Here is an 8,543-nt window from a genome sequence, read left to right as displayed (position 1 = left end):
TGATCTTGCTGTTTTCAGAATTCTGTCTCTATCTGTGGGATTTGTCATTGTGACTAGGATGTGTCTTGGGGTGGTTTTTCTGGGGTCTCTTTTGGTTGGTACTCTTCGGGCATGCAGGATTTGATCACATATATTCTTTAGCTCTGGAAGTTTCTCTTTAATGATGTTCTTGACCATTGATTCTTCCTGGAAATTTTCTTCCTGGGTCTCTGGGACTCCAATGATTCTTAAGTTGTTTCTGTTGATCTTATCATAGACTTCTATTTTCGTCTGTTCCCATTCTTTGACTAATTTTTCCATTGTCTGCTCATTTGCTTTAAGTTTTTTGTCCAATCTCTCCTGCTGTATGGAATTGTTATGTATCTCATCTTCCACAGCACCAAGTCTATTCTCAGCTTCTGATACCCTGTCCCAGAGCTTATCCATTTTGTCATTCACTTCGTTTACTGAGTTTTTCAGGCCTGTTAGTTGACATGTTATTTCAGTTTGGAGTTTTGTCATTTCTGCCTTCATATTTTCTTGGTTCTTATTAGTGTTCTGTTCAACTCGATCCATGGTTTCTTGGAGTCTGTTGAGCACCTTCCATATTGCTAGTCTAAAGTCCTTATCTGAGAGGTTGATTAGTTGTTCAGTCATTATCTGGTCCTCAGAATTGTCATCTTCATTCTCTATGTCTGATGCTGGCCTGCGCTGTTTCCCCATTGTCACATTTGTATTGTGGGTTTTTCTACGTGTTGTAGTGGTATTCATTTTCTATATGATGTAGGCAGCACACTCCTCTGGCTCCTCCCTTTCTGGATGGGCTGACTTGCCTCTAAGGGAGGGGAGTCCTCCGTGGATGAAGCCTCACACTGGGTCAAATCTTAGGCCCGAGCATGTAACAGAGAAGACAGTCCAGAGAGAAATGTTTGCTTCTGTGATATAGCGCCGTTCTTAGTGTGATTTTTCCTTCTTGTTGCAATGGAGTTCTTTCCTTAGAAAGAGTGCACGGCCGCGTAGCGAAGCGGAGCGGCCGTGCTCCTCTGAGCCTCTTTTTGCCCCACTCGCAAGAGTTTCACGCAAGAGGACAGTAGACAGACATAGACAGGTCACACTCACAGTCTTTCACAGCTGAGCCCCACTGGGCCGGTGTACTTTCGCGGATTTTCCCCGCCTGGTGTCACACACAGGGAGCCAGCTTTTGCAAAGGATAGCCGGTTTTTATGCTCTGAAGTCCCTCCCTGAAAATGGCGTCTGGGCGAGCGAGGTTTCTGGAGGCTCTTTTTGCCCCACTCGCAAGAGTTTCACGCAAGAGGACAGTAGACAGACATAGACAGGTCACACTCACAGTCTTTCACAGCTGAGCCCCACTGGGCCGGTGTACTTTCGCGGATTTTCCCCGCCTGGTGTCACACACAGGGAGCCAGCTTTTGCAAAGGATAGCCGGTTTTTTTTTCTATTTTCCAATATTTGAGGAAGATAATTTGTTTAAAAGGACAGAACCAGGGTTTTCAAATGAACATAACAGGAAGATAGAATTGTTGCTTAATCTAAACCCGAAACAAAGGAATCATGCCTTCCCTTTAGTGAATTCTTGTCAATGAAACTTTCACTGTGATTCATTGAAAACATCCAGAGAACATCTGATTTAAGCCATTTATTTGTTGTTTTAATAGATGAAAAAAACTAGATTTTTATACTGAGTCAATGTAATAAGTAGTTATGACATTGAAGCATTTTAATTGTATCTTTTACATTCTCAAACTGGAGCAGTCACAACTAAGTCAATCTTATAGGAGAGTATTATGGTCAATATATTAAGCAAATGAAAAAAATGAAAATACAGCATTTACTTTCATCTATTATAATATCCAATAACTTAGCCATGATTAAAATGCTACAAATAATTCCACTGATCAACACTGAAAACTTTGGAAGTTCTTATGAAAGCAGTTTGGATATTGACTTCTCAATGTACTTATTCAGAATTTATTGAATTACTTGGTGTGGATTGTGGCCTTACTATTGGAATTATTAATAATTTACTCATATGGGATGACTAAACTAAAGTGGTCTATGAAACTTAAGAAAAAAGGACTGAACTGAAAGTTTCAAATTATTCCTTGTCAAGGAGTTTATGTGCCATACGTTTGAAGTGAAATTTGATCAGTTGTAACTACAGTGTGACAAACTAGCCTATTAGAGATTTTATCACAGATCATAGCAATCATTTGAGAAAGGAGAGAAGTTTTCATGAGTTCTGTTGATTTCAGGATTTGACTGGATAACCCTTGTCTAGAATTTATTACCAAGTTCTTGGTAAACAACTTTAATATATTTTTAGGCCAACAATTAAAAATGCTTGCTAGAAGAAATGGGTTTTACTTTTTCATAAAATCCTTCAAAAACGGCTATGCATGCGAGCAAAGCAATTTGCTTTCCCTATTAATAAAAATTTAGTAGGAGACATAGTTTTCTTTAGATGTTTTTACATGTCTATGTGTGTTGTTCAAGTATTTATTCAGTCATGTCACATTCCCACTTCCTGACTCAATCTCCAGCTGCAAAAATTAAGAAGAAATATTTGCTACAAAAGTAATCATTACAAAGTATTTAAGTTATCATTGGATAAAAGACAGTTTCAAAACAAATTACTTTGATTTATTACTATGCCAGTTCAGACTGCAACAGGACTTATGCCTTGTTAGCAACATCTATGCCTTTATTATCAGGATGATGCAAGAATAAACCATACAAATTATTCAAATGAAATCATCAAAATATATATTAGTGATCAATATTCATTGGTTGAATTATGTCTTCTTTAACAATTCTAAGGATATTCAACACAAAAATCTGTCACGTTAAGTGTCTTCTTTTGTACTTTTTGCTTTAGATCAACTTCTCAAAATATACTGTTGTTACTCTGGCTCCAGGGATTTGATGAGTTAAACTGGAAGCTTACTTGGGTTCCTCCCTTATATTTCTGTCCAAATGCTGCAAATCAAGTTTTCAGGTCATAGTTTTAAGACAGCAATGCAGCACAATACTCAATGAATTATTCATGTAATTCCTACTCTCCTTGTAAGAGATTTCCTGCCTGATATAAAGGACATGTGGTTGATGATCTGTGAATATTCACCTTAAGTTTAAGCTGCCTGCCTGAATATTTAGAACATAAACACTTGCACAGGCACTACCTTTAAATATATTAGCACCTGTATTAAGAGATACTAATTTTATTTATCATTTAAGTTTTAGGTAGTGATGGGACTGTTTTGTTTTGTAAATTTTTGAGAAAATTATTTCTAAAAGGTTTATTATTTATTATTACTAAATATTAAGATATATTAGTTCTATCAGAAACAAGTTTATTTTTATAAAAGATAACAGAAATTTTTACATTTGGAGTCTCACGGAAGCAGGATATCTTCCTCAAGTCAAGTAATTACTTTTTTTTTTTTTTGGTTTTTGGGTCACACCTGGCAGTGCTCAGGGGTTACTCCTGTCTTGAAGCTTACAAATCACTCTAGGCAGGCTCGGAGGACCATATGGGATGCCTGGATTCAAACCACCGTCCTTCTGCATGCAAGGCAAACACTCTACCTATATGCTATCTCTCCGACCCCAAACAGGTACTTTTGTGAATAAAAATATTCAACTGAGAACTTTATTCTAGACTATCTTTGGGTTAATAAGAAATTGAAATAGGCCCATAGTGAATTGTTATAAAGTTGACTTTTATCAGAGGTATCACTTATAGGAGATTACTAAACACTTACATTAGTCAACATTTTTACTTTTAGTAAAATATTTATTAAATTTGTTAAAGATCATAACGTATTTTAAATATTAAACAGAAATGAAAATAATTTGTGCAAGATTATTTTAATTTTTCTTAGTTACTGAGGTTTTTAATTCATTTCTGCAGCAGATACTATTTTACAACAAATGATCTATAAAGAGTGAATACTTCGTTTTATCTATAACTGTGCAAAAAATACCATACTATATTCAGTTTTGAGCAGTTAAGCACTTTTAAAATTAATATTTAACAAACTTAAAGATATAATTCAAAGGCATTATTATTTCCATAGATAGTTTTTAAGTGTATAGTGGAATTAATTTATTTTAGTAATAAAAATATGTTAGTGAAACAAATATAATATTATAATATATAATAATCATTATGTTATTAAAATACTTTCAGACATGAAATAATTATAATAATAAAGATAAAATGAATCATAAAAACTAAATTCCAAAAGAAAGGTGCATTCATGAATATTCCTCAGTGAATAAAACCTATTTTATGTTATTAATTTCAGAGAATGAAAGTTTGGGAGTGAGAGAATAGCTTATATTTAAGGCATAGAGTAGTTCCCATTCCAATCTTTTTTTTCTTTTTAGTTAGAGCACTAAAATAAAACTTTATACATTCACACCAGCATCACTAACTTTGAAGAGAAGAGCTAGGGGAGGTAACAGTCTATTATGAGTAGAATGCCATGGGAAAATGGTATCTGGGAGATTCAGATGGAACATAAAAATTGAAAAGTTAGGACTGCTGCCCTCACATGAAAACATAGCCTCCAGGTCTTCCACCAAGTTATGAATAAGATCTAAAATCCATCTTATCTCTTCTTTTCCCCATCTCTGTGTAGCATAGACACATACTTCAATGGGAATGAATCCCAGCAAGGCATTTTGAAAGAGGGACACAGAATTCTTTCATCAAAGGTTATACTTTGCTCTAAGAGCTTTCAACACCCTTCTCAAATATTACAGAAAATTATCAAAATACAGTATCTCATCTTCAAATTGAAGTTCCCATGGCAAGTAGTTTTTAGAAATGTAAAAATGGTAAGAATTTATTCTTCTGATATTAGAATGAACAGGTTCTAAACTTTACAAACCTGCATTATTTAAATGATAAAATAAAGCATTAAGGCTTGGAAATTGTGCAAATAATTGAGTGTAAAAGAAAGAAAGAAGGAACGAAAAGAGAAGTAAATGGGAGAGACAGAAGAAAGTGGGAATGTTCCCTGGTACATCACATTATAAGATAATTTATTAAAAAGCATAAAACCTTACAGTGATGATTTTCTCCATTTTTTATTTTTTCTTCTCTTTGCGAACTGTTCAATAGGGAATTTGGTGAAAAAGTCCCTCAGTTTAATGCTTATGTTTGAACCAAGTCACGGGTATTGTTGGACGTGTTCTTATGCCCCCATATCACCGATAACACCACGTGGCTTTATCTTGTTTGCATAGGCACATTAAAACGGGAAAATACTATACATACAAATAAGTTCTTATCTAATAGAGATGGGAAAACACAAATCTTGTAGTGCAATGGGACCTTACGCCCTGAACACTGACATAATGACCTGGCACAGGCCTCAGAAGAATGGGCATTCTCCATTCACCCCTGATCTAGAGAAGCTATCTACGAAACATCCAAGGTTGTCTATAACATCACCTGAAGCAATCCTCTACCAGGGAAGACCTTATCGCTGCTCTGACATAGACCTACTCAAAAGAGACTTCCCTTAACACTGAGAAGACTTGACAATAACAACGACCTGCTTACTGGACAGGGCTTTCTGCATTGCCCTTCAATTGTGAGGAGAAACTAGAGGATGCTCCACACCAGCCTGACTTTAATGTAGGATATGCAGATTCCAGGATCTTTAATACAGAAACCTGATGCCAACAATAGAGACTGTGTGAAAAATAAAACTGTATTGGCTCTACAGACAATGACTTGGATTTAACAAACTAGTTTGCCTGGAGCCTAGAGTTGGTCTTATGCCAGAAAACTTCAGGGGTAGGGTCTCCTTGTATTTAGGTCAAGGCTTGTCTTTTCCATGCCCCCCATATTTTAGTGGGCCTATACAAACAATATTTGCCACTTACACCATTTTTACTGTGCTCCTTTGACTCTAAACCTTAAAAAAACACTTAAACTTTTGATGTTTACTTAAACTAATATGCATGTGCATGAAAATGTAAAAAAAAATACTATGCCTTCAATGTTTAAGGACTCACATAAATTTTATGGCTTTAGATTGCTTTGTGTACTGCTAAGAAATGTGATAATGTGCTACAATCTGGTGACTTGTGGACAAAATAATTGTACATGGGTTCTGTTTTATTTTTCTTAATGTTCTTTGTAAGTTTGAAATTTAGGCGTCAAGCAAGGGGATTTCTTCTGAGAACTCTGTTTATGGGTGATTGTCCTTCCACTGTAACTTTACCTTGTCCTTTTTCTTTGCATCATTGTTCTTATAATTAAAAATAAAAATTAAAAAAGCATAAATTATTAAATATTAACTAAAATGGAAGATAATATATAATTAACGAAGTGAGGATGTAAAAAATGTTGGGTACATTGTTAAATTTTTTCTTATATTTCTTTATAGTAAATAAATAATACTACCTAAGATCAAAGATTTCTAAATAATTCCATGCTTTCAATATTTGAATGCAACTTTTCATATATAGTGGGATTATTAAGAAAGGCTATATTTTGTGTGATAAAATATTCCCAAAATATGTTTTGCTTTCTTTTTATTTGTGGGAGTCTATATTTTAAAGAGGCATATTTTTTTCATTTTACTCTAAAAAGTAGCATGACATTATGTTGAAATTTCATTTGAAATAAACTAATAGACAACCATTGCCAAGTCATACTAAATATCAAACACACTCAAAATTACTTTTTTCTTGTTTTTGTATCTGTGGGCTGTCTGCCTTCAGTGGTACTTCACTCCTTGGCATCTCTAGGTTCAAATCTCTATCAATTGTGCTCAGTAAACTATTGTAAACTATTACTCTCAGTGATAGGAGTCAAAAGGGCAAACCCATCTGTGTAAAGTACATTTAATATCTTGATACTTTGATGGCCTTGGCATATGTTATGAGACATATAAGACATTTTAATCCTGATAAAGCATGACAAATGGTTAATTTTGGTGATGTCCTTGCCAGTCTTCAGCATCACCAGATTGGAGCAGTACTGCGTCACTCTAGCAGGGCAATGCTGAGAAGGATCCATCCACTCCTGCCCCACTCCCCCAAATGGTATATAGTGGGAACTGAAATTAAAGGGGACATTAATTCTAATAACAATTAGGCCAGGATAAAGATGAAGTTATCAATTCCTACTGTCAGGACAGAACTGACCGAGATGAATAATTCCATCTCACCACTTACTCATCTATTTTCAGATCAATGTGGATAGCAATCAGATAGAAATACTGTGCCCAAGGTGTTAGCATTTTAGTTGATGTTTTATTTTACTTTTTGGGAGACTGGCTTTAATTTTTACATTACTACCTTCTATGCAACTTCACTTAAAAAAAGAGAGTATATAACCATCAGGTTTCTTTTCATTTTTTGGTTTTTGGTTTTTGGGCCACATCAGGTGATGCTCAGGAGTTACTCCTGGCTATGAACTCAGAAATTGCTCCTGGTCTGGGGGACCAAATGGGATGCTGGGGGATCGACCTGAGGTCTGTCTTAGATCAGAGCTTGCAAGGCAAATGCCCTACCACTTGCACCACCACTCCAGCCCTGACCACCAGGTTTCAATCCCAAACAATTACATAGCACTACAGCCTCTCCATGACTCACTGATCCCTAAGCACAGACCTAGGAGTAAGCCCAGGTATGGTTTCCCCAAACAAAACAATAATAGATTTACTGAGAAATAATTTGAATGTCCAATTTATCTTTGAGTATATAATCTAGAGGGTTTTAGTATTTTCCTGCTTTGTCATCATTATTTACTTTCAGATCTCTTAATCACTACAAACAAGAGAACCCATCCATGGTCTATTGTGTTTGTTGTTTTTGTTTGTTATTTTTTTTATTTTTTTTGGGTCACAGGGATAAGTTACTTCTGGCTCTGTGCTCAGAAATCACTCCTGGTAAGCTCGAAGGACCAAATGGGATGCCAGAGATTGAATGTGGGTCTGTCCCAGTTCAACCACATGTGCACTACTACTGTGCTATCATTATGGACCCTAGAGCCCACTGTCTTTAATAGTCATTGCTCACTTATCCTGTCTCCCTGTCCCTAACAGCATCTAAGTCTTCTCTTTATCTATGAAGTATTTATCTTCTGCATTTCATGTAAAAAATGTTATATATGGCTTATTTTGAATGACTTCTATCTAGCGTAATATTTTTAGAGTCTATCATTCTAGGGGCTGGAGTGATAGCACGGTGGTAGGGTGTGTGCCTTCCATGTGGCTGACCTACGAGAAAACTCAGTTTGAGCCCCGGAGTTCCATGGGGTCCCCCAAGCCAGGAGCTATTTCTGAGCACATAGCCAGAAGTAACTTCTGACTCAGTGGGTGTGGCCTCAAAACAAACAAACAAAAATGTCATTCTATTCTTTTCTTTTTTCATGGCCAAATAACAGTTTATTTTAGTGGAAATACAGTATTTTGTTTACGTAGTAATGGAATATTTAATGTTTGATATTGTGAGCTTATGAATAATATTGCTTGAAAATTTCATGTGCATAAATTTCAATGTTCTTGAGAATTACTGAT

The sequence above is a fragment of the Suncus etruscus genome, chromosome 3 (assembly GCF_024139225.1).
Source record: "Suncus etruscus isolate mSunEtr1 chromosome 3, mSunEtr1.pri.cur, whole genome shotgun sequence".
Classification (NCBI taxonomy): domain Eukaryota; kingdom Metazoa; phylum Chordata; class Mammalia; order Eulipotyphla; family Soricidae; genus Suncus; species Suncus etruscus.
Note: the sequence above shows the minus strand (reverse complement) of the source record.